Source organism: Salvelinus alpinus, chromosome 26 (assembly GCF_045679555.1).
Source record: "Salvelinus alpinus chromosome 26, SLU_Salpinus.1, whole genome shotgun sequence".
NCBI lineage: Eukaryota > Metazoa > Chordata > Actinopteri > Salmoniformes > Salmonidae > Salvelinus > Salvelinus alpinus.
Window position 1 is genome coordinate 47,922,142 of NC_092111.1, and position 26,820 is coordinate 47,948,961.

The window sequence follows — 26,820 nt, forward strand, 5'->3', positions numbered from 1 at the left end:
TTTAGTAATACTCTCTCAGTTGAGTAATACTCTCTCAGTTTAGTAATACTCTCTCAGTTTAGTAATACTCTCTCAGTTGAGTAATACTCTCTGAGTCTAGTAACACTCTCTCAGTTTAGTAATATTCTCTCATCTCTCTCAGTTTATTAATACTCTCTCAGTTTAGTAATATTCTCTCAGTTTAGTAATACTCTCTCAGTTTAGTCATATTCTCTCAGTTTAGTAATACTCTCTCAGTTTAGTAATACTCTCTCAGTTTAGTAATACTCTCTCAGTCTTGTAATACTCTCTCAGCTCTCTCAGTTTAGTAATACTCTCTCAGTCTAGTAACACTCTCTCAGTTTAGTAATACTCTCTCAGTTTAGAAATATTCTCTCAGTTTAGTAATACTCTCTCAGTTTAGTAATATTCTCTCAGTTTAGTAATATTCTCTCAGTTTTGTAATACTCTCTCAGTTGAGTAATACTCTCTCAGTTTAGTAATACTGTCTCAGTTTAGTAATATTCTCTCAGTTTAGTAATATTCTCTCAGTTTAGTAATACTCTCTCAGTTTAGTAATATTCTCTCAGTTTAGTAATATTCTCTCAGTTTAGTAATACTCTCTCAGTTGAGTAATACTCTCTCAGTTTAGTAATACTCTCAGTTTAGTAATATTCTCTCAGTTTAGTAATATTCTCTCAGTTTAGTAATACTCTCTCAGTTTAGTAATATTCTCTCAGTTTGGTAATATTCTCTCAGTTTAGTAATACTCTCTCGGGTTAGTAATATTCTCTCAATTTAGTAATATTCCCTCAGCTCTCTCAGTTTAGTAATACTCTCTCAGTTTAGTAATATTCTCTCAGTTTAGTAATATTCTCTCAGTTTAATAATACTCTCTCGGGTTAGTAATACTCTCTCAGTTGAGTAATATTCTCTCAGTTCAGTGATACTCTCTCAGTTGAGTTATACTCTCTCAGTTTAGTAATACTCTCTCAGTTTAGTAATATTCTCTCAGTTTAGTAATACCCTCTCAGTTTTGTAATACTCTCTCAGTTGAGTAATATTTTCTCAGTTTAGAAATACTCTCTCAGTTTAGTAATATTCTCTCAGTTTAGTAATATTCTCTCAGTTTAGTAATACTCTCTCGGGTTAGTAATATTCTCTCAGTTTAGTCAAATTCTCTCAGTTTAGTAATACTCTCTCAATTTAGTAATATTCTCTCAGTTTAGTAATACTCTCTCAGTTTAGTAATATTCTCTCAGTTTAGTAATACTCTCTCAGTTTTGTAATACTCTCTCAGTTGAGTACTATTTTCTCAGTTTAGAAATACTCTCTCAGTTTAGTAATATTCTCTCAGTTTAGTAATATTCTCTCAGTTTAGTATTATTCTCTCAGTTTAGTAATACTCTCTCGGGTTAGTAATATTCTCTCAGTTTAGTAATATTCTCTCAGTTTAGTAATACTCTCTCAGTTTAGTAATATTCTCTCAGTTTAGTAATACTCTCTCAGTTTAGTAATGTTCTCTCAGTTTAGTAATACTCTCTCAGTTTAGTAATATTCTCTCAGCTCTCTAAGTTTAGTAACACTCTCTCAGTTAGGTAACACTCTCTCAGTTTAGTAATATTCTCTCAGTTTAGTAATATTCTCTCAGTTTAGTAATACTCTCTCGGGTTAGTAAAACTCTCTCAGTTTAGTAAAACTCTCTCAGTTTAGTAATACTCTCTCAGTCTTGTAATACTCTCTCAGCTCTCTCAGTTGAGTAATACTCTCTGAGTCTAGTAACACTCTCTCAGTTTAGTAAAACTGTCTCAGTTTAGTAAAACTGTCTCAGTTTAGTAATATTCTCTCAGCTCTCTCAGTTTAGTAATACTCTCTCAGTTTAGTAATATTCTCTCAGTTTAGTAATACTCTCAGTTTAGTAATATTCTCTCAGTTTAGTAATATTCTCTCAGTTTAGTAATATTCTCTCAGTTTAGTAATACTCTCTCGGGTTAGTAAAACTCTCTCAGTTTAGTAAAACTCTCTCAGTTTAGTAATACTATCTCAGTCTTGTAATAATCTCTCAGCTCTCTCAGTTTAGTAATACTCTCACAGTCTAGTAACACTCTCTCAGTTTAGAAACACTCTCTCAGTTTAGTAATACTCTCTCAGTTGAGTAATACTCTCTCAGTTTAGTAATACTCTCTCAGTTTAGTAATATTCTCTCAGTTTAGTAATATTCTCTCAGTTTAGTAATATTCTCTCAGTTTAGTAATACTCTCTCGGGTTAGTAATATTCTCTCAGTTTAGTAAAATTCTCTCAGTTTAGCAATATTCTCTCAGTTTAGTAATACTCTCTCAGTTTAGTAATATTCTCTCAGTTTAGTAATATTCTCTCAGTTTAGTAATACTCTCTCAGTTTAGTAATATTCTCTCAGTTTAGTAATATTCTCTCAGCTCTCTCAGTTTAGTAATATTCTCTCAGTTTAGTAATATTCTCTCAGTTTAGTAATATTCTCTCAGTTTAATAATACTCTCTCGGGTTAGTAATACTCTCTCAGTTGAGTAATATTCTCTCAGTTTAGTGATACTCTCTCAGTTGAGTAATACTCTCTCAGTTTAGTAATACTCTCTCAGTTGAGTAATACTCTCTCAGTTGAGTAATGCTCTCTCAGTTTTGTAATACTCTCACAGTTGAGTAATAATCTCTCAGTTTAGTAACACTCTCTCAGTTTTGTAATACCTTCTCAGTTGGGTAATACTCTCTCAGTTTTGTAATACTCTCTCAGTTGAGTAATATTCTCTCAGTTTAGAAATACTCTCTCAGTTTAGAAATATTCTCTCAGTTTAGCAATATTCTCTCATTTTAGTAATACTCTCTCGGGTTAGTAATATTCTCTCAGTTTAGTAAAATTCTCTCAGTTTAGTAATACTCTCTCAGTTTAGTAATACTCTCTCAGTTTAGTAATATTCTCTCAGTTTAGTAATATTCTCTCAGTTTAGTAATATTCTCTCAGCTCTCTCAGTTTAGTAACACTCTCTCAGTTTAGTAACACTCTCTCAGTTTAGTAATATTATCTCAGTTTAGTAATAGTCTCTCAGTTTAGTAATACTCTCTCAGTTAAGTAATATTCTCTCAGTTTAGTAATATTCTCTCAGTTTAGTAATACTCTCTCGGGTTAGTAATACTCTCTCAGTTGAGTAATATTCTCTCAGTTTAGTAACACTCTCTCAGTTTAGTAATAATCTCTCAGTTTAGTAACACTCTCTCAGTTTAGTAATACTCTCTCAGTTTAGAAATACTCTCTCAGTTTAGTAATATTCTCTCAGTTTAGTAATACTCTCTCAGTTTAGTAATATTCTCTCAGTTTAGTAATATTCTCTCAGTTTAGTAATATTCTCTCAGCTCTCTCAGTTTAGTAACACTCTCTCAGTTTAGTAACACTCTCTCAGTTTAGTAATATTCTCTCAGTTTAGTAATATTCTCTCAGTTTAGTAATACTCTCTCAGTTGAGTAATACTCGCTCAGTTTAGTAATACTCTCTCAGATTAGTAATATTCTCTCAGTTTAGTAATATTCTCTCAGTTTAGTAATATTCTCTCAGTTTAGTAATACTCTCTCAGTTTAGTAATACTCTCTCAGTTTAGTAATATTCTCTCAGTTTAGTAATATTCTCTCAGTTTAGTAATACTCTCTCAGTTTAGTAATATTCTCTCAGTTTAGTAATACTCTCTCAGGTTAGTAATATTCTCTCAGTTTAGTAATATTCTCTCAGCTCTCTCAGTTTAGTAATATTCTCTCAGTTTAGTAATATTCTCTCAGTTTAGTAATATTCTCTCAGTTTAATAATACTCTCTCGGGTTAGTAATACTCTCTCAGTTGAGTAATATTCTCTCAGTTTAGTGATACTCTCTCAGTTGAGTTATACTCTCTCAGTTTAGTAACACTCTCTCAGTTGAGTAATACTCTCTCAGTTGAGTAATACTCTCTCAGTTTAGTAATACTCTCACAGTTGAGTAATAATCTCTCAGTTTAGTAAGACTCTCTCAGTTTAGTAATACTCTCTCAGTTGAGTAATACTCTCTCAGTTTAGTAATACTCTCTCAGTTTAGTAATATTCTCTCAGTTTAGTAATATTCTCTCAGTTTAGTAATACTCTCTCACGTTAGTAATATTCTCTCAGTTTAGTAAAATTCTCTCAGTTTAGTAATATTCTCTCAGCTCTCTCAGTTTAGTAATACTCTCTCAGTTTAGTAATATTCTCTCAGTTTAGTAATACTCCCTCAGTTTAGTAATATTCTCTCAGTTTAGTAATATTCTCTCAGTTTAGTAATATTCTCTCAGCTCTCTCAGTTTAGTAATATTCTCTCAGTTTAGTAATATTCTCTCAGTTTAGTAATATTCTCTCAGTTTAGTAATACTCTCTCAGTTTTGTAATACTCTCTCAGTTTAGTAATATTCTCTCAGTTTAGAAATACTCTCTCGGGTTAGTAATATTCTCTCAGTTTAGTAAAATTCTCTCAGTTTAGTAATATTCTCTCAGCTCTCTCAGTTTAGTAACACTCTCTCAGTTTAGTAACACTCTCTCAGTTTAGTAATATTCTCTCAGTTTAGTAATACTCTCTCAGCTCTCTCAGTTTAGTAACACTCTCTCAGTTTAGTAATACTCTCTCAGTTGAGTAATAATCTCTCAGTTTAGTAATATTCTCTCAGTTTAGTAATATTCTCTCAGCTCTCTCAGTTTAGTAACACTCTCTCAGTTTAGTAACACTCTCTCAGTTTAGTAATATTCTCTCAGTTTAGTAATATTCTCTCAGTCTCTCAGTTTAGTAATACTCTCTCAGTTTAGTAATATTCTCTCAGTTTAGTAATATTCTCTCAGTTGAGTAATATTCTCTCAGTTTAGTAATACTCTCTCGGGTTAGTAATACTCTCTCAGTTGAGTAATATTCTCTCAGTTTAGTAATATTCTCTCAGTTGAGTAATATTCTCTCAGTTTAGTAATACTCTCTCGGGTTAGTAATACTCTCTCAGTTGAGTAATATTCTCTCAGTTTAGTAATACTCTCTCAGTCTTAGTAATACTCTCCCAGCTCTCTGTTTAGTAATACTCTCTCAGTTTAGTAACACTCTCTCAGTTTAGTAATACTCTCTCAGTTTAGTAATACTCTCTCAGTTTAGTAACACTCTCTCAGTTTAGTAATACTCTCTCAGTTGAGTAATACTCTCTCAGTCTAGTAACACTCTCTCAGTTTAGTAATATTCTCTCATCTCTCTCAGTTTAGTAATACTCTCTCAGTTTAGTAATATTCTCTCAGTTTAGTAATACTCTCTCAGTTTAGTCATATTCTCTCAGTTTAGTAATATTCTCTCAGTTTAGTAATATTCTCTCAGTTTAGTAATACTCTCTCAGTCTTAGTAATACTCTCTCAGCTCTCTCAGTTTAGTAATACTCTCTCAGTCTAGTAACACTCTCTCAGTTTAGTAATACTCTCTCAGTTTAGTAAATATTCTCTCAGTTTAGTAATACTCTCTCAGTTTAGTAATACTCTCTCAGTTTAGTAATACTCTCTCAGTTTAGTAATACTCTCTCAGTTTAGTAATACTCTCTCAGTTTAGTAACACTGTCTCAGTTTAGTAATACTCTCTCAGTTTAGTAATACTCTCTCAGTTTAGTAATACTCTCTCAGTTTAGTAATACTCTCTCAGTTTAGTAATATTCTCTCAGTTTAGTAATACTCTCTCAGTTTAGTAATACTCTCTCAGTTTAGTAATACTCTCTCAGTTTAGTAATATTCTCTCAGTTTAGTAATATTCTCTCAGTTTAGTAATACTCTCTCAGTTTAGTAATATTCTCTCAGTTTAGTAATATTCTCTCAGTTTAGTAATACTCTCTCGGGTTAGTAATATTCTCTCAATTTAGTAATATTCCCTCAGCTCTCTCAGTTTAGTAATACTCTCTCAGTTTAGTAATACTCTCTCAGTTTAGTAATACTCTCTCAGTTTAGTAATACTCTCTCAGTTGAGTAATATTCTCTCAGTTCAGTGATACTCTCTCAGTTGAGTTATACTCTCTCAGTTTAGTAATACTCTCTCAGTTTAGTAATATTCTCTCAGTTTAGTAATACTCTCTCAGTTGAGTAATATTTTCTCAGTTTAGAAATACTCTCTCAGTTTAGTAATATTCTCTCAGTTTAGTAATATTCTCTCAGTTTAGTAATACTCTCTCGGGTTAGTAATATTCTCTCAGTTTAGTCAAATTCTCTCAGTTTAGTAATACTCTCTCAATTTAGTAATATTCTCTCAGTTTAGTAATACTCTCTCAGTTTAGTAATATTCTCTCAGTTTAGTAATACTCTCTCAGTTTTGTAATACTCTCTCAGTTGAGTACTATTTTCTCAGTTTAGAAATACTCTCTCAGTTTAGTAATATTCTCTCAGTTTAGTAATATTCTCTCAGTTTAGTATTATTCTCTCAGTTTAGTAATACTCTCTCGGTTTAGTAATATTCTCTCAGTTTAGTAATATTCTCTCAGTTTAGTAATACTCTCTCAGTTTAGTAATATTCTCTCAGTTTAGTAATACTCTCTCAGTTTAGTAATGTTCTCTCAGTTTAGTAATATTCTCTCAGTTTAGTAATATTCTCTCAGCTCTCTCAGTTTAGTAACACTCTCTCAGTTAGGTAACACTCTCTCAGTTTAGTAATATTCTCTCAGTTTAGTAATATTCTCTCAGTTTAGTAATACTCTCTCGGGTTAGTAAAACTCTCTCAGTTTAGTAAAACTCTCTCAGTTTAGTAATACTCTCTCAGTCTTGTAATACTCTCTCAGCTCTCTCAGTTGAGTAATACTCTCTGAGTCTAGTAACACTCTCTCAGTTTAGTAAAACTGTCTCAGTTTAGTAAAACTGTCTCAGTTTAGTAATATTCTCTCAGCTCTCTCAGTTTAGTAATACTCTCTCAGTTTAGTAATATTCTCTCAGTTTAGTAATACTCTCAGTTTAGTAATATTCTCTCAGTTTAGTAATATTCTCTCAGTTTAGTAATATTCTCTCAGTTTAGTAATACTCTCTCGGGTTAGTAAAACTCTCTCAGTTTAGTAAAACTCTCTCAGTTTAGTAATACTATCTCAGTCTTGTAATAATCTCTCAGCTCTCTCAGTTTAGTAATACTCTCACAGTCTAGTAACACTCTCTCAGTTTAGTAATACTCTCTCAGTTTAGTAATACTCTCTCAGTTGAGTAATACTCTCTCAGTTTAGTAATACTCTCTCAGTTTAGTAATATTCTCTCAGTTTAGTAATATTCTCTCAGTTTAGTAATACTCTCTCGGGTTAGTAATATTCTCTCAGTTTAGTAAAATTCTCTCAGTTTAGCAATATTCTCTCAGCTCTCTCAGTTTAGTAATACTCTCTCAGTTTAGTAATATTCTCTCAGTTTAGTAATACTCTCTCAGTTTAGTAATATTCTCTCAGTTTAGTAATATTCTCTCAGTTTAGTAATATTCTCTCAGCTCTCTCAGTTTAGTAATATTCTCTCAGTTTAGTAATATTCTCTCAGTTTAGTAATATTCTCTCAGTTTAATAATACTCTCTCGGGTTAGTAATACTCTCTCAGTTGAGTAATATTCTCTCAGTTTAGTGATACTCTCTCAGTTGAGTAATACTCTCTCAGTTTAGTAATACTCTCTCAGTTGAGTAATACTCTCTCAGTTGAGTAATGCTCTCTCAGTTTTGTAATACTCTCTCAGTTTAGTAATACTCTCTCAGTTTAGTAATACTCTCTCAGTTTAGTAATACTCTCTCAGTTTAGTAATACTCTCTCAGTTTAGTAATACTCTCTCAGTTTAGTAATATTCTCTCAGTTTAGTAATACTCTCTCAGTTTAGTAATATTCTCTCAGTTTAGCAATATTCTCTCAGTTTAGTAATACTCTCTCAGTTTAGTAATATTCTCTCAGTTTAGTAATATTCTCTCAGTTTAGTAATACTCTCTCAGTTTAGTAATACTCTCTCAGTTTAGTAATATTCTCTCAGTTTAGTAATATTCTCTCAGTTTAGTAATATTCTCTCAGCTCTCTCAGTTTAGTAATACTCTCTCAGTTTAGTAACACTCTCTCAGTTTAGTAATATTATCTCAGTTTAGTAATAGTCTCTCAGTTTAGTAATACTCTCTCAGTTAAGTAATATTCTCTCAGTTTAGTAATATTCTCTCAGTTTAGTAATAATCTCTCGGGTTAGTAATACTCTCTCAGTTGAGTAATATTCTCTCAGTTTAGTAACACTCTCTCAGTTTAGTAATACTCTCTCAGATTAGTAATACTCTCTCAGTTGAGTAATATTCTCTCAGTTTAGTGATACTCTCTTAGTTGAGTTATACTCTCTCAGTCTAGTAACACTCTCTCAGTTTAGTAACACTCTCTCAGTTTAGTAATGTTCTCTCAGTTTAGTAATATTCTCTCAGTTTAGTAATATTCTCTCACTCTCAGTTTAGTAACACTCTCTCAGTTTAGTAACACTCTCTCGGGTTAGTAATATTCTCTCAGTTTAGTAAAATTCTCTCAGTTTAGTAATACTCTCTCAGTTTAGTAATATTCTCTCAGTTTAGTAATATTCTCTCAGTTTAGTAATATTCTCTCAGTTTAGTAATACTCTCTCGGGTTAGTAATATTCTCTCAGTTTAGTAAAATTCTCTCAGTTTAGTAATACTCTCTCAGTTTAGTAATATTCTCTCAGTTTAGTAATACTCTCTCAGTTTAGTAATGTTCTCTCAGTTTAGTAATATTCTCTCAGTTTAGTAATATTCTCTCAGCTCTCTCAGTTTAGTAACACTCTCTCAGTTTAGTAATATTCTCTCAGTTTAGTAATATTCTCTCAGTTTAGTAATACTCTCTCGAGTTAGTAAAACTCTCTCAGTTTAGTAAAACTCTCTCAGTTTAGTAATACTCTCTCAGTCTTGTAATACTCTCTCAGCTCTCTCAGTTGAGTAATACTCTCTGAGTCTAGTAACACTCTCTCAGTTTAGTAAAACTGTCTCAGTTTAGTAATATTCTCTCAGCTCTCTCAATTTAGTAATACTCTCAGTTTAGTAATATTCTCTCAGTTTAGTAATATTCTCTCAGTTTAGTAATATTCTCTCAGTTTAGTAATACTCTCTCGGGTTAGTAAAACTCTCTCAGTTTAGTAAAACTCTCTCAGTTTAGTAATACTATCTCAGTCTTGTAATAATCTCTCAGCTCTCTCAGTTTAGTAATAATCTCGCAGTCTAGTAACACTCTCTCAGTTTAGAAACACTCTCTTAGTTTAGTAATATTCTCTCAGTTTAGTAATATTCTCTCAGTTTAGTAATACTCTCTCGGGTTAGTAATATTCTCTCAGTTTAGTAAAATTCTCTCAGTTTAGCAATATTCTCTCAGCTCTCTCAGTTTAGTAATACTCTCTCAGTTTAGTAATATTCTCTCAGTTTAGTAATACTCTCTCAGTTTAGTAATATTCTCTCAGTTTAGTAATATTCTCTCAGTTTAGTAATATTCTCTCAGCTCTCTCAGTTGAGTAATATTCTCTCAGTTTAGTAATATTCTCTCAGTTTAGTAATATTCTCTCAGTTTAATAATACTCTCTCGGGTTAGTAATACTCTCTCAGTTGAGTAATATTCTCTCAGTTTAGTAATATTCTCTCAGTTTAGTAATACTCTCTCGGGTTAGTAATATTCTCTCAGTTTAGTAAAATTCTCTCAGTTTAGTAATACTCTCTCAGTTTAGTAATACTCTCTCAGTTTAGTAATATTCTCTCAGTTTAGTAATATTCTCTCAGTTTAGTAATATTCTCTCAGCTCTCTCAGTTTAGTAACACTCTCTCAGTTTAGTAACACTCTCTCAGTTTAGTAATATTATCTCAGTTTAGTAATAGTCTCTCAGTTTAGTAATACTCTCTCAGTTAAGTAATATTCTCTCAGTTTAGTAATATTCTCTCAGTTTAGTAATAATCTCTCGGGTTAGTAATACTCTCTCAGTTGAGTAATATTCTCTCAGTTTAGTAACACTCTCTCAGTTTAGTAAAACTGTCTCAGTTTAGTAATATTCTCTCAGCTCTCTCAATTTAGTAATACTCTCAGTTTAGTAATATTCTCTCAGTTTAGTAATATTCTCTCAGTTTAGTAATATTCTCTCAGTTTAGTAATACTCTCTCGGGTTAGTAAAACTCTCTCAGTTTAGTAAAACTCTCTCAGTTTAGTAATACTATCTCAGTCTTGTAATAATCTCTCAGCTCTCTCAGTTTAGTAATACTCTCGCAGTCTAGTAACACTCTCTCAGTTTAGAAACACTCTCTCAGTTTAGTAATATTCTCTCAGTTTAGTAATATTCTCTCAGTTTAGTAATACTCTCTCGGGTTAGTAATATTCTCTCAGTTTAGTAATATTCTCTCAGTTTAGCAATATTCTCTCAGTTTAGTAATACTCTCTCAGTTTAGTAATATTCTCTCAGTTTAGTAATACTCTCTCAGTTTAGTAATATTCTCTCAGTTTAGTAATATTCTCTCAGTTTAGTAATATTCTCTCAGCTCTCTCAGTTTAGTAATATTCTCTCAGTTTAGTAATATTCTCTCAGTTTAGTAATATTCTCTCAGTTTAATAATACTCTCTCGGGTTAGTAATACTCTCTCAGTTGAGTAATATTCTCTCAGTTTAGTAATATTCTCTCAGTTTAGTAATACTCTCTCGGGTTAGTAATATTCTCTCAGTTTAGTAAAATTCTCTCAGTTTAGTAATACTCTCTCAGTTTAGTAATACTCTCTCAGTTTAGTAATATTCTCTCAGTTTAGTAATATTCTCTCAGTTTAGTAATATTCTCTCAGCTCTCTCAGTTTAGTAACACTCTCTCAGTTTAGTAACACTCTCTCAGTTTAGTAATATTATCTCAGTTTAGTAATAGTCTCTCAGTTTAGTAATACTCTCTCAGTTAAGTAATATTCTCTCAGTTTAGTAATATTCTCTCAGTTTAGTAATATTCTCTCAGTTTAGTAATACTCTCTCGGGTTAGTAATATTCTCTCAGTTTAGTAATATTCTCTCAGTTTAGTAATACTCTCTCAGTTTAGTAATATTCTCTCAGTTTAGTAATACTCTCTCAGTTTAGTAATGTTCTCTCAGTTTAGTAATATTCTCTCAGTTTAGTAATATTCTCTCAGCTCTCTCAGTTTAGTAACACTCTCTCAGTTTAGTAATATTCTCTCAGTTTAGTAATATTCTCTCAGTTTAGTAATACTCTCTCGAGTTAGTAAAACTCTCTCAGTTTAGTAAAACTCTCTCAGTTTAGTAATACTCTCTCAGTCTTGTAATACTCTCTCAGCTCTCTCAGTTGAGTAATACTCTCTGAGTCTAGTAACACTCTCTCAGTTTAGTAAAACTGTCTCAGTTTAGTAATATTCTCTCAGCTCTCTCAATTTAGTAATACTCTCAGTTTAGTAATATTCTCTCAGTTTAGTAATATTCTCTCAGTTTAGTAATATTCTCTCAGTTTAGTAATACTCTCTCGGGTTAGTAAAACTCTCTCAGTTTAGTAAAACTCTCTCAGTTTAGTAATACTATCTCAGTCTTGTAATAATCTCTCAGCTCTCTCAGTTTAGTAATACTCTCGCAGTCTAGTAACACTCTCTCAGTTTAGAAACACTCTCTCAGTTTAGTAATACTCTCTCAGTTGAGTAATACTCTCTCAGTTTAGAAATACTCTCTCAGTTTAGTAATATTCTCTCAGTTTAGTAATATTCTCTCAGTTTAGTAACTCTCTCTCGGGTTAGTAATATTCTCTCAGTTTAGTAAAATTCTCTCAGTTTAGTAATACTCTCTCAGTTTAGTAATACTCTCTCAGTTTAGTAATATTCTCTCAGTTTAGTAATATTCTCTCAGTTTAGTAATATTCTCTCAGCTCTCTCAGTTTAGTAACACTCTCTCAGTTTAGTAACACTCTCTCAGTTTAGTAATATTATCTCAGTTTAGTAATAGTCTCTCAGTTTAGTAATACTCTCTCAGTTTAGTAATATTCTCTCAGTTTAGTAATATTCTCTCAGTTTAGTAATAATCTCTCGGGTTAGTAATACTCTCTCAGTTGAGTAATATTCTCTCAGTTTAGTAACACTCTCTCAGTTTAGTAATACTCTCTCAGATTAGTAATACTCTCTCAGTTGAGTAATATTCTCTCAGTTTAGTGATACTCTCTCAGTTGAGTTATACTCTCTCAGTCTAGTAACACTCTCTCAGTTTAGTAACACTCTCTCAGTTTAGTAATGTTCTCTCAGTTTAGTAATATTCTCTCAGTTTAGTAATACTCTCTCGGGTTAGTAACACTCTCTCAGTTTAGTAATGTTCTCTCAGTTTAGTAATATTCTCTCACTCTCAGTTTAGTAATATTCTCTCAGTTTAATAATACTCTCTCGGGTTAGTAATACTCTCTCAGTCTAGTAACACTCTCTCAGTTTAGTAACACTCTCTCAGTTTAGTAATGTTCTCTCAGTTTAGTAATATTCTCTCAGTTTAGTAACACTCTCTCGGGTTAGTAATATTCTCTCAGTTTAGTAAAATTCTCTCAGTTTAGTAATACTCTCTCAGTTTAGTAATATTCTCTCAGTTTAGTAATATTCTCTCAGTTTAGTAATATTCTCTCAGTTTAGTAATACTCTCTCGGGTTAGTACTATTCTCTCAGTTTAGTAAAATTCTCTCAGTTTAGTAATACTCTCTCAGTTTAGTAATATTCTCTCAGTTTAGTAATACTCTCTCAGTTTAGTAATGTTCTCTCAGTTTAGTAATATTCTTTCAGTTTAGTAATATTCTCTCAGCTCTCTCAGTTTAGTAATACTCTCTCAGTTTAGTAATATTCTCTCAGTTTAGTAATATTCTCTCAGTTTAGTAATACTCTCTCGGGTTAGTAAAACTCTCTCAGTTTAGTAAAACTCTCTCAGTTTAGTAATACTCTCTCAGTCTTGTAATACTCTCTCAGCTCTCTCAGTTGAGTAATACTCTCTCAGTCTAGTAACACTCTCTCAGTTTAGTAAAACTCTCTCAGTTTAGTAATATTCTCTCAGTTTAGTAATACTCTCTCAGTTTAGTAATATTCTCTCAGTTTGGTAATATTCTCTCAGCTCTCTCAGTTTAGTAATACTCTCTCAGTTTAGTAATATTCTCTCAGTTTAGTAATATTCTCTCAGTTTAGTAAAACTCTCTCAGTTTAGTAATACTATCTCAGTCTTGTAATAATCTCTCAGCTCTCTCAGTTTAGTAATAGTCTCGCAGTCTAGTAACACTCTCTCAGTTTAGAAACACTCTCTCAGTTTAGTAATACTCTCTCAGTTGAGTAATACTCTCTCAGTTTAGTAATACTCTCTCAGTTTAGTAATATTCTCTCAGTTTAGTAATATTCTCTCAGTTTAGTAATATTCTCTCAGTTTAGTAATACTCTCTCGGGTTAGTAATATTCTCTCAGTTTAGTAAAATTCTCTCAGTTTAGCAATATTCTCTCAGCTCTCTCAGTTTAGTAATACTCTCTCAGTTTAGTAATATTCTCTCAGTTTAGTAATACTCTCTCAGTTTAGTAATATTCTCTCAGTTTAGTAATACTCTCTCAGTTTAGTAATATTCTCTCAGCTCTCTCAGTTTAGTAACACTCTCTCAGTTGAGTAATAATCTCTCAGTTTAGTAACACTCTCTCAGTTTTGTAATACCTTCTCAGTTGGGTAATACTCTCTCAGTTTTGTAATACTCTCTCAGTTGAGTAATATTCTCTCAGTTTAGAAATACTCTCTCAGTTTAGTAATATTCTCTCAGTTTAGTAATATTCTCTCAGTTTAGTAATACTCTCTCGGGTTAGTAATATTCTCTCAGTTTAGTAAAATTCTCTCAGTTTAGTAATACTCTCTCAGTTTAGTAATACTCTCTCAGTTTAGTAATATTCTCTCAGTTTAGTAATATTCTCTCAGTTTAGTAATATTCTCTCAGCTCTCTCAGTTTAGTAACACTCTCTCAGTTTAGTAACACTCTCTCAGTTTAGTAATATTATCTCAGTTTAGTAATAGTCTCTCAGTTTAGTAATACTCTCTCAGTTTAGTAATATTCTCTCAGTTTAGTAATATTCTCTCAGTTTAGTAACACTCTCTCAGGTTAGTAATACTCTCTCAGTTTAGTAATACACTCTCTCAGTTTAGTAACACTCTCTCAGTTTAGTAATACTCTCTCAGTTGAGTAATATTCTCTCAGTTTAGTGATACTCTCTCAGTTGAGTTATACTCTCTCAGTCTAGTAACACTCTCTCAGTTTAGTAACACTCTCTCAGTTTAGTAATGTTCTCTCAGTTTAGTAATATTCTCTCAGTTTAGTAAAATTCTCTCAGTTTAGTAATACTCTCTCAGTTTAGTAATATTCTCTCAGTTTAGTAATATTCTCTCAGTTTAGTAATATTCTCTCAGTTTAGTAATAACTCTCTCGGGTTAGTAATATTCTCTCAGTTTAGTAAAATTCTCTCAGTTTAGTAATACTCTCTCAGTTTAGTAATATTCTCTCAGTTTAGTAATACTCTCTCAGTTTAGTAATGTTCTCTCAGTTTAGTAATATTCTTTCAGTTTAGTAATATTCTCTCAGCTCTCTCAGTTTAGTAATATTCTCTCAGTTTAGTAATATTCTCTCAGTTTAGTAATATTCTCTCAGTTTAGTAATACTCTCTCGGGTTAGTAATACTCTCTCAGTTTAGTAAAACTCTCTCAGTTTAGTAATACTCTCTCAGTCTTGTAATACTCTCTCAGCTCTCTCAGTTTAGTAATACTCTCTCAGTTTAGTAACACTCTCTCAGTTTAGTAATACTGTCTCAGTTTAGTAATATTCTCTCAGCTCTCTCAATTTAGTAATACTCTCAGTTTAGTAATATTCTCTCAGTTTGGTAATATTCTCTCAGTTTAGTAATACTCTCTCAGTTTAGTAATATTCTCTCACTCTCTCAGTTTAGTAATACTCTCTCAGTTTAGTAATACTCTCTCAGTTTAGTAATACTATCTCAGTCTTGTAATAATCTCTCAGCTCTCTCAGTTTAGTAATAGTCTCGCAGTCTAGTAACACTCTCTCAGTTTAGAAACACTCTCTCAGTTTAGTAATACTCTCTCAGTTGAGTAATACTCTCTCAGTTTAGTAATACTCTCTCAGTTTAGTAATATTCTCTCAGTTTAGTAATATTCTCTCAGTTTAGTAATATTCTCTCAGTTTAGTAATACTCTCTCGGGTTAGTAATATTCTCTCAGTTTAGTAAAATTCTCTCAGTTTAGCAATATTCTCTCAGCTCTCTCAGTTTAGTAACACTCTCTCAGTTTAGTAATATTCTCTCAGTTTAGTAACACTCTCTCAGTTGAGTAATAATCTCTCAGTTTAGTAACACTCTCTCAGTTTTGTAATACCTTCTCAGTTGGGTAATATTCTCTCAGTTTTGTAATACTCTCTCAGTTGAGTAATATTCTCTCAGTTTAGAAATACTCTCTCAGTTTAGTAATATTCTCTCAGTTTAGTAAAACTGTCTCAGTTTAGTAATATTCTCTCAGCTCTCTCAATTTAGTAATACTCTCAGTTTAGTAATATTCTCTCAGTTTGGTAATATTCTCTCAGTTTAGTAATATTCTCTCAGTTTAGTAATACTCTCTCGGGTTAGTAAAACTCTCTCAGTTTAGTAAAACTCTCTCAGTTTAGTAATACTATCTCAGTCTTGTAATAATCTCTCAGCTCTCTCAGTTTAGTAATAGTCTCGCAGTCTAGTAACACTCTCTCAGTTTAGAAACACTCTCTCAGTTTAGTAATACTCTCTCAGTTGAGTAATACTCTCTCAGTTTAGTAATACTCTCTCAGTTTAGTAATATTCTCTCAGTTTAGTAATATTCTCTCAGTTTAGTAATACTCTCTCAGTTTAGTAATATTCTCTCGGGTTAGTAATATTCTCTCAGTTTAGTAATATTCTCTCAGCTCTCTCAGTTTAGTAACACTCTCTCAGTTGAGTAATAATCTCTCAGTTTAGTAACACTCTCTCAGTTTTGTAATACCTTCTCAGTTGGGTAATACTCTCTCAGTTTTGTAATACTCTCTCAGTTGAGTAATATTCTCTCAGTTTAGAAATACTCTCTCAGTTTAGTAATATTCTCTCAGTTTAGTAATATTCTCTCAGTTTAGTAATACTCTCTCGGGTTAGTAATATTCTCTCAGTTTAGTAAAATTCTCTCAGTTTAGTAATACTCTCTCAGTTTAGTAATACTCTCTCAGTTTAGTAATATTCTCTCAGTTTAGTAATATTCTCTCAGTTTAGTAATATTCTCTCAGCTCTCTCAGTTTAGTAACACTCTCTCAGTTTAGTAACACTCTCTCAGTTTAGTAATATTATCTCAGTTTAGTAATAGTCTCTCAGTTTAGTAATACTCTCTCAGTTTAGTAATATTCTCTCAGTTTAGTAATATTCTCTCAGTTTAGTAATAATCTCTCGGGTTAGTAATACTCTCTCAGTTGAGTAATATTCTCTCAGTTTAGTAACACTCTCTCAGTTTAGTAATACTCTCTCAGTTGAGTAATATTCTCTCAGTTTAGTGATACTCTCTCAGTTGAGTTATACTCTCTCAGTCTAGTAACACTCTCTCAGTTTAGTAACACTCTCTCAGTTTAGTAATGTTCTCTCAGTTTAGTAATATTCTCTCAGTTTAGTAAAATTCTCTCAGTTTAGTAATACTCTCTCAGTTTAGTAATATTCTCTCAGTTTAGTAATATTCTCTCAGTTTAGTAATATTCTCTCAGTTTAGTAATAACTCTCTCGGGTTAGTAATATTCTCTCAGTTTAGTAAAATTCTCTCAGTTTAGTAATACTCTCTCAGTTTAGTAATATTCTCTCAGTTTAGTAATACTCTCTCAGTTTAGTAATACTCTCTCAGTTTAGTAATATTCTCTCAGTTTAGTAATATTCTCTCAGCTCTCTCAGTTTAGTAACACTCTCTCAGTTTAGTAATATTCTCTCAGTTTAGTAATATTCTCTCAGTTTAGTAATACTCTCTCGGTTTAGTAATACTCTCTCAGTTTAGTAAAACTCTCTCAGTTTAGTAATACTCTCTCAGTCTTGTAATACTCTCTCAGCTCTCTCAGTTGAGTAATACTCTCTGAGTCTAGTAACACTCTCTCAGTTTAGTAAAACTGTCTCAGTTTAGTAATATTCTCTCAGCTCTCTCAATTTAGTAATACTCTCAGTTTAGTAATATTCTCTCAGTTTGGTAATATTCTCTCAGTTTAGTAATATTCTCTCAGTTTAGTAATACTCTCTCGGGTTAGTAAAACTCTCTCAGTTTAGTAAAACTCTCTCAGTTTAGTAATACTATCTCAGTCTTGTAATAATCTCTCAGCTCTCTCAGTTTAGTAATAGTCTCGCAGTCTAGTAACACTCTCTCAGTTTAGAAACACTCTCTCAGTTTAGTAATACTCTCTCAGTTGAGTAATACTCTCTCAGTTTAGTAATACTCTCTCAGTTTAGTAATATTCTCTCAGTTTAGTAATATTCTCTCAGTTTAGTAATATTCTCTCAGTTTAGTAATACTCTCTCGGGTTAGTAATATTCTCTCAGTTTAGTAAAATTCTCTCAGTTTAGCAATATTCTCTCAGCTCTCTCAGTTTAGTAATACTCTCTCAGTTTAGTAATATTCTCTCAGTTTAGTAATACTCTCTCAGTTTAGTAATACTCTCTCAGTTTAGTAACACTCTCTCAGTTTTGTAATACCTTCTCAGTTGGGTAATATTCTCTCAGTTTTGTAATACTCTCTCAGTTGAGTAATATTCTCTCAGTTTAGAAATACTCTCTCAGTTTAGTAATATTCTCTCAGTTTAGTAAAACTGTCTCAGTTTAGTAATATTCTCTCAGCTCTCTCAATTTAGTAATACTCTCAGTTTAGTAATATTCTCTCAGTTTGGTAATATTCTCTCAGTTTAGTAATATTCTCTCAGTTTAGTAATACTCTCTCAGTTTAGTAATACTCTCTCAGTTTAGTAATACTCTCTCAGTTTAGTAATACTCTCTCAGTCTTGTAATAATCTCTCAGCTCTCTCAGTTTAGTAATAGTCTCGCAGTCTAGTAACACTCTCTCAGTTTAGAAACACTCTCTCAGTTTAGTAATACTCTCTCAGTTGAGTAATACTCTCTCAGTTTAGTAATACTCTCTCAGTTTAGTAATATTCTCTCAGTTTAGTAATATTCTCTCAGTTTAGTAATACTCTCTCAGTTTAGTAATATTCTCTCGGGTTAGTAATATTCTCTCAGTTTAGTAATATTCTCTCAGCTCTCTCAGTTTAGTAACACTCTCTCAGTTGAGTAATAATCTCTCAGTTTAGTAACACTCTCTCAGTTTTGTAATACCTTCTCAGTTGGGTAATACTCTCTCAGTTTTGTAATACTCTCTCAGTTGAGTAATATTCTCTCAGTTTAGAAATACTCTCTCAGTTTAGTAATATTCTCTCAGTTTAGTAATATTCTCTCAGTTTAGTAATACTCTCTCGGGTTAGTAATATTCTCTCAGTTTAGTAAAATTCTCTCAGTTTAGTAATACTCTCTCAGTTTAGTAATACTCTCTCAGTTTAGTAATATTCTCTCAGTTTAGTAATATTCTCTCAGTTTAGTAATATTCTCTCAGCTCTCTCAGTTTAGTAACACTCTCTCAGTTTAGTAACACTCTCTCAGTTTAGTAATATTATCTCAGTTTAGTAATACTCTCTCAGTTTAGTAATACTCTCTCAGTTTAGTAATACTCTCTCAGTTTAGTAATATTCTCTCAGTTTAGTAATAATCTCTCGGGTTAGTAATACTCTCTCAGTTGAGTAATATTCTCTCAGTTTAGTAACACTCTCTCAGTTTAGTAATACTCTCTCAGTTGAGTAATATTCTCTCAGTTTAGTGATACTCTCTCAGTTGAGTTATACTCTCTCAGTCTAGTAACACTCTCTCAGTTTAGTAACACTCTCTCAGTTTAGTAATGTTCTCTCAGTTTAGTAATATTCTCTCAGTTTAGTAATATTCTCTCACTCTCAGTTTAGTAACACTCTCTCAGTTTAGTAATACTCTCTCAGTTGAGTAATATTCTCTCAGTTTAGTGATACTCTCTCAGTTGAGTTATACTCTCTCAGTCTAGTAACACTCTCTCAGTTTAGTAATATTCTCTCACTCTCAGTTTAGTAACACTCTCTCAGTTTAGTAATACTCTCTCAGTTGAGTAATATTCTCTCAGTTTAGTGATACTCTCTCAGTTTAGTAATATTCTCTCATTTTAGTAATATTCTCTCAGTTTAGTAATATTCTCTCAGTTTAGTAATACTCTCTCGGGTTAGTAATATTCTCTCAGTTTAGTAAAATTCTCTCAGTTTAGTAATACTCTCTCAGTTTAGTAATATTCTCTCAGTTTAGTAATACTCTCTCAGTTTAGTAATGTTCTCTCAGTTTAGTAATATTCTCTCAGTTTAGTAATATTCTCTCAGCTCTCTCAGTTTAGTAACACTCTCTCAGTTTAGTAATATTCTCTCAGTTTAGTAATATTCTCTCAGTTTAGTAATACTCTCTCGGGTTAGTAAAACTCTCTCAGTTTAGTAAAACTCTCTCAGTTTAGTAATACTCTCTCAGTCTTGTAATACTCTCTCAGCTCTCTCAGTTGAGTAATACTCTCTGAGTCTAGTAACACTCTCTCAGTTTAGTAAAACTGTCTCAGTTTAGTAATATTCTCTCAGCTCTCTCAGTTTAGTAATACTCTCTCAGTTTAGTAATATTCTCTCAGTTTAGTAATATTCTCTCAGTTTAGTAATATTCTCTCAGTTTAGTAATACTCTCTCGGGTTAGTAAAACTCTCTCAGTTTAGTAAAACTCTCTCAGTATAGTAATACTATCTCAGTCTTGTAATAATCTCTCAGCTCTCTCAGTTTAGTAATACTCTCTCGGGTTAGTAATATTCTCTCAGTTTAGTAAAATTCTCTCAGTTTAGCAATATTCTCTCAGCTCTCTCAGTTTAGTAATACTCTCTCAGTTTAGTAATATTCTCTCAGTTTAGTAATACTCTCTCAGTTTAGTAATATTCTCTCAGTTTAGTAATATTCTCTCAGTTTAGTAATATTCTCTCAGCTCTCTCAGTTTAGTAATATTCTCTCAGTTTAGTAATATTCTCTCAGTTTAGTAATATTCTCTCAGTTTAGTAATATTCTCTCAGCTCTCTCAGTTTAGTAACACTCTCTCAGTTGAGTAATAATCTCTCAGTTTAGTAACACTCTCTCAGTTTAGTAATACTATCTCAGTCTTGTAATAATCTCTCAGCTCTCTCAGTTTAGTAATAGTCTCGCAGTCTAGTAACACTCTCTCAGTTTAGAAACACTCTCTCAGTTTAGTAATACTCTCTCAGTTGAGTAATACTCTCTCAGTTTAGTAATACTCTCTCAGTTTAGTAATATTCTCTCAGTTTAGTAATATTCTCTCAGTTTAGTAATATTCTCTCAGTTTAGTAATACTCTCTCGGGTTAGTAATATTCTCTCAGTTTAGTAAAATTCTCTCAGTTTAGCAATATTCTCTCAGCTCTCTCAGTTTAGTAATACTCTCTCAGTTTAGTAATATTCTCTCAGTTTAGTAATACTCTCTCAGTTTAGTAATATTCTCTCAGTTTAGTAATATTCTCTCAGTTTAGTAATATTCTCTCAGCTCTCTCAGTTTAGTAATATTCTCTCAGTTTAGTAATATTCTCTCAGTTTAGTAATATTCTCTCAGTTTAGTAATATTCTCTCAGCTCTCTCAGTTTAGTAACACTCTCTCAGTTGAGTAATAATCTCTCAGTTTAGTAACACTCTCTCAGTTTTGTAATACCTTCTCAGTTGGGTAATACTCTCTCAGTTTTGTAATACTCTCTCAGTTTTGTAATACCTTCTCAGTTGGGTAATACTCTCTCAGTTTTGTAATACTCTCTCAGTTGAGTAATATTCTCTCAGTTTAGAAATACTCTCTCAGTTTAGTAATATTCTCTCAGTTTAGTAATATTCTCTCAGTTTAGTAATACTCTCTCGGGTTAGTAATATTCTCTCAGTTTAGTAAAATTCTCTCAGTTTAGTAATACTCTCTCAGTTTAGTAATACTCTCTCAGTTTAGTAATACTCTCTCAGTTTAGTAATATTCTCTCAGTTTAGTAATATTCTCTCAGTTTAGTAATATTCTCTCAGCTCTCTCAGTTTAGTAACACTCTCTCAGTTTAGTAACACTCTCTCAGTTTAGTAATATTATCTCAGTTTAGTAATAGTCTCTCAGTTTAGTAATACTCTCTCAGTTTAGTAATATTCTCTCAGTTTAGTAATATTCTCTCAGTTTAGTAATAATCTCTCGGGTTAGTAATACTCTCTCAGTTGAGTAATATTCTCTCAGTTTAGTAACACTCTCTCAGTTTAGTAATACTATCTCAGATTAGTAATACTCTCTCAGTTGAGTAATATTCTCTCAGTTTAGTGATACTCTCTCAGTTGAGTTATACTCTCTCAGTCTAGTAATACTCTCTCAGTTTAGTAACACTCTCTCAGTTTAGTAATGTTCTCTCAGTTTAGTAATATTCTCTCAGTTTAGTAATATTCTCTCACTCTCAGTTTAGTAACACTCTCTCAGTTTAGTAACACTCTCTCGGGTTAGTAATATTCTCTCAGTTTAGTAAAATTCTCTCAGTTTAGTAATACTCTCTCAGTTTAGTAATATTCTCTCATTTTAGTAATATTCTCTCAGTTTAGTAATATTCTCTCAGTTTAGTAATACTCTCTCGGGTTAGTAATATTCTCTCAGTTTAGTAAAATTCTCTCAGTTTAGTAATACTCTCTCAGTTTAGTAATATTCTCTCAGTTTAGTAATACTCTCTCAGTTTAGTAATGTTCTCTCAGTTTAGTAATATTCTCTCAGTTTAGTAATATTCTCTCAGCTCTCTCAGTTTAGTAACACTCTCTCAGTTTAGTAATATTCTCTCAGTTTAGTAATATTCTCTCAGTTTAGTAATACTCTCTCGGGTTAGTAAAACTCTCTCAGTTTAGTAAAACTCTCTCAGTTTAGTAATACTCTCTCAGTCTTGTAATACTCTCTCAGCTCTCTCAGTTGAGTAATACTCTCTGAGTCTAGTAACACTCTCTCAGTTTAGTAAAACTGTCTCAGTTTAGTAATATTCTCTCAGCTCTCTCAATTTAGTAATACTCTCAGTTTAGTAATATTCTCTCAGTTTAGTAATATTCTCTCAGTTTAGTAATATTCTCTCAGTTTAGTAATATTCTCTCAGTTTAGTAATACTCTCTCGGGTTAGTAAAACTCTCTCAGTTTAGTAAAACTCTCTCAGTTTAGTAATACTATCTCAGTCTTGAAATAATCTCTCAGCTCTCTCAGTTTAGTAATACTCTCTCGAGTTAGTAATATTCTCTCAGTTTAGTAAAATTCTCTCAGTTTAGCAATATTCTCTCAGCTCTCTCAGTTTAGTAATACTCTCTCAGTTTAGTAATATTCTCTCAGTTTAGTAATACTCTCTCAGTTTAGTAATATTCTCTCAGTTTAGTAATATTCTCTCAGTTTAGTAATATTCTCTCAGCTCTCTCAGTTTAGTAATATTCTCTCAGTTCTCTCAGTTTAGTAATATTCTCTCAGCTCTCTCTCTCTCAGTTTAGTAATATTCTCTCAGTTTAGTAATATTCTCTCAGTTTAGTAATATTCTCTCAGCTCTCTCTCTCTCAGTTTAGTAATATTCTCTCAGTTTAGTAATATTCTCTCAGTTTAGTAATATTCTCTCAGCTCTCTCAGTTTAGTAACACTCTCTCAGTTGAGTAATAATCTCTCAGTTTAGTAACACTCTCTCAGTTTTGTAATACCTTCTCAGTTGGGTAATACTCTCTCAGTTTTGTAATACTCTCTCAGTTGAGTAATATTCTCTCAGTTTAGAAATACTCTCTCAGTTTAGTAATACTCTCTCAGTTTAGTAATATTCTCTCAGTTTAGTAATACTCTCTCAGTTTAGTAATATTCTCTCAGTTTAGTAATATTCTCTCAGTTTAGTAATATTCTCTCAGCTCTCTCAGTTTAGTAATACTCTCTCAGTTTAGTAATACTCTCTCAGTTTAGTAATATTCTCTCAGTTTAGTAATATTCTCTCAGCTCTCTCAGTTTAGTAACACTCTCTCAGTTTAGTAACACTCTCTCAGTTTAGTAATATTATCTCAGTTTAGTAATAGTCTCTCAGTTTAGTAATACTCTCTCAGTTTAGTAATATTCTCTCAGTTTAGTAATATTCTCTCAGTTTAGTAATACTCTCTCGGGTTAGTAATACTCTCTCAGTTGAGTAATATTCTCTCAGTTTAGTAACACTCTCTCAGTTTAGTAATACTCTCTCAGATTAGTAATACTCTCTCAGTTTAGTAATATTCTCTCAGTTTAGTGATACTCTCTCAGTCTGAGTATATACTCTCTCAGTCTAGTAACACTCTCTCAGTTTAGTAATGTTCTCTCAGTTTAGTAATATTCTCTCAGTTTAGTAATATTCTCTCACTCTCAGTTTAGTAACACTCTCTCAGTTTAGTAACACTCTCTCGGGTTAGTAATATTCTCTCAGTTTAGTAATACTCTCTCAGTTTAGTAATACTCTCTCAGTTTAGTAATATTCTCTCATTTTAGTAATATTCTCTCAGTTTAGTAATACTCTCTCAGTTTAGTAATACTCTCTCGGGTTAGTAATATTCTCTCAGTTTAGTAAAATTCTCTCAGTTTAGTAATACTCTCTCAGTTTAGTAATATTCTCTCAGTTTAGTAATACTCTCTCAGTTTAGTAATGTTCTCTCAGTTTAGTAATATTCTCTCAGTTTAGTAATATTCTCTCAGCTCTCTCAGTTTAGTAACACTCTCTCAGTTTAGTAATATTCTCTCAGTTTAGTAATATTCTCTCAGTTTAGTAATACTCTCTCGGGTTAGTAAAACTCTCTCAGTTTAGTAAAACTCTCTCAGTTTAGTAATACTCTCTCAGTCTTGTAATACTCTCTCAGCTCTCTCAGTTGAGTAATACTCTCTGAGTCTAGTAACACTCTCTCAGTTTAGTAAAACTGTCTCAGTTTAGTAATATTCTCTCAGCTCTCTCAATTTAGTAATACTCTCAGTTTAGTAATATTCTCTCAGTTTAGTAATATTCTCTCAGTTTAGTAATATTCTCTCAGTTTAGTAATACTCTCTCGGGTTAGTAAAACTCTCTCAGTTTAGTAAAACTCTCTCAGTTTAGTAATACTATCTCAGTCTTGTAATAATCTCTCAGCTCTCTCAGTTTAGTAATACTCTCTCGAGTTAGTAATATTCTCTCAGTTTAGTAAAATTCTCTCAGTTTAGCAATATTCTCTCAGCTCTCTCAGTTTAGTAATACTCTCTCAGTTTAGTAATATTCTCTCAGTTTAGTAATACTCTCTCAGTTTAGTAATATTCTCTCAGTTTAGTAATATTCTCTCAGTTTAGTAATATTCTCTCAGCTCTCTCAGTTTAGTAACACTCTCTCAGTTTAGTAATACTATCTCAGTCTTGTAATAATCTCTCAGCTCTCTCAGTTTAGTAATAGTCTCGCAGTCTAGTAACACTCTCTCAGTTTAGAAACACTCTCTCAGTTTAGTAATACTCTCTCAGTTGAGTAATACTCTCTCAGTTTAGTAATACTCTCTCAGTTTAGTAATATTCTCTCAGTTTAGTAATATTCTCTCAGTTTAGTAATATTCTCTCAGTTTAGTAATACTCTCTCGGGTTAGTAATATTCTCTCAGTTTAGTAAAATTCTCTCAGTTTAGCAATATTCTCTCAGCTCTCTCAGTTTAGTAATACTCTCTCAGTTTAGTAATATTCTCTCAGTTTAGTAATACTCTCTCAGTTTAGTAATATTCTCTCAGTTTAGTAATATTCTCTCAGTTTAGTAATATTCTCTCAGCTCTCTCAGTTTAGTAATATTCTCTCAGTTTAGTAATATTCTCTCAGTTTAGTAATATTCTCTCAGTTTAGTAATATTCTCTCAGCTCTCAGTTTAGTAACACTCTCTCAGTTGAGTAATAATCTCTCAGTTTAGTAACACTCTCTCAGTTTTGTAATACCTTCTCAGTTGGGTAATACTCTCTCAGTTTTGTAATACTCTCTCAGTTTTGTAATACCTTCTCAGTTGGGTAATACTCTCTCAGTTTTGTAATACTCTCTCAGTTGAGTAATATTCTCTCAGTTTAGAAATACTCTCTCAGTTTAGTAATATTCTCTCAGTTTAGTAATATTCTCTCAGTTTAGTAATACTCTCTCGGGTTAGTAATATTCTCTCAGTTTAGTAAAATTCTCTCAGTTTAGTAATACTCTCTCAGTTTAGTAATACTCTCTCAGTTTAGTAATATTCTCTCAGTTTAGTAATATTCTCTCAGTTTAGTAATATTCTCTCAGCTCTCTCAGTTTAGTAACACTCTCTCAGTTTATTAACACTCTCTCAGTTTAGTAATATTATCTCAGTTTAGTAATAGTCTCTCAGTTTAGTAATACTCTCTCAGTTTAGTAATATTCTCTCAGTTTAGTAATATTCTCTCAGTTTAGTAATAATCTCTCGGGTTAGTAATACTCTCTCAGTTGAGTAATATTCTCTCAGTTTAGTAACACTCTCTCAGTTTAGTAATACTCTCTCAGATTAGTAATACTCTCTCAGTTGAGTAATATTCTCTCAGTTTAGTGATACTCTCTCAGTTGAGTTATACTCTCTCAGTCTAGTAACACTCTCTCAGTTTAGTAATGTTCTCTCAGTTTAGTAATATTCTCTCAGTTTAGTAATATTCTCTCACTCTCAGTTTAGTAACACTCTCTCAGTTTAGTAACACTCTCTCGGGTTAGTAATATTCTCTCAGTTTAGTAAAATTCTCTCAGTTTAGTAATACTCTCTCAGTTTAGTAATATTCTCTCATTTTAGTAATATTCTCTCAGTTTAGTAATATTCTCTCAGTTTAGTAATACTCTCTCGGGTTAGTAATATTCTCTCAGTTTAGTAAAATTCTCTCAGTTTAGTAATACTCTCTCAGTTTAGTAATATTCTCTCAGTTTAGTAATACTCTCTCAGTTTAGTAATGTTCTCTCAGTTTAGTAATATTCTCTCAGTTTAGTAATATTCTCTCAGCTCTCTCAGTTTAGTAACACTCTCTCAGTTTAGTAATATTCTCTCAGTTTAGTAATATTCTCTCAGTTTAGTAATACTCTCTCGGGTTAGTAAAACTCTCTCAGTTTAGTAAAACTCTCTCAGTTTAGTAATACTCTCTCAGTCTTGTAATACTCTCTCAGCTCTCTCAGTTGAGTAATACTCTCTGAGTCTAGTAACACTCTCTCAGTTTAGTAAAACTGTCTCAGTTTAGTAATATTCTCTCAGCTCTCTCAATTTAGTAATACTCTCAGTTTAGTAATATTCTCTCAGTTTAGTAATATTCTCTCAGTTTAGTAATATTCTCTCAGTTTAGTAATACTCTCTCGGGTTAGTAAAACTCTCTCAGTTTAGTAAAACTCTCTCAGTTTAGTAATACTATCTCAGTCTTGTAATAATCTCTCAGCTCTCTCAGTTTAGTAATACTCTCTCGAGTTAGTAATATTCTCTCAGTTTAGTAAAATTCTCTCAGTTTAGCAATATTCTCTCAGCTCTCTCAGTTTAGTAATACTCTCTCAGTTTAGTAATATTCTCTCAGTTTAGTAATACTCTCTCAGTTTAGTAATATTCTCTCAGTTTAGTAATATTCTCTCAGTTTAGTAATATTCTCTCAGCTCTCTCAGTTTAGTAATATTCTCTCAGTTTAGTAATATTCTCTCAGTTTAGTA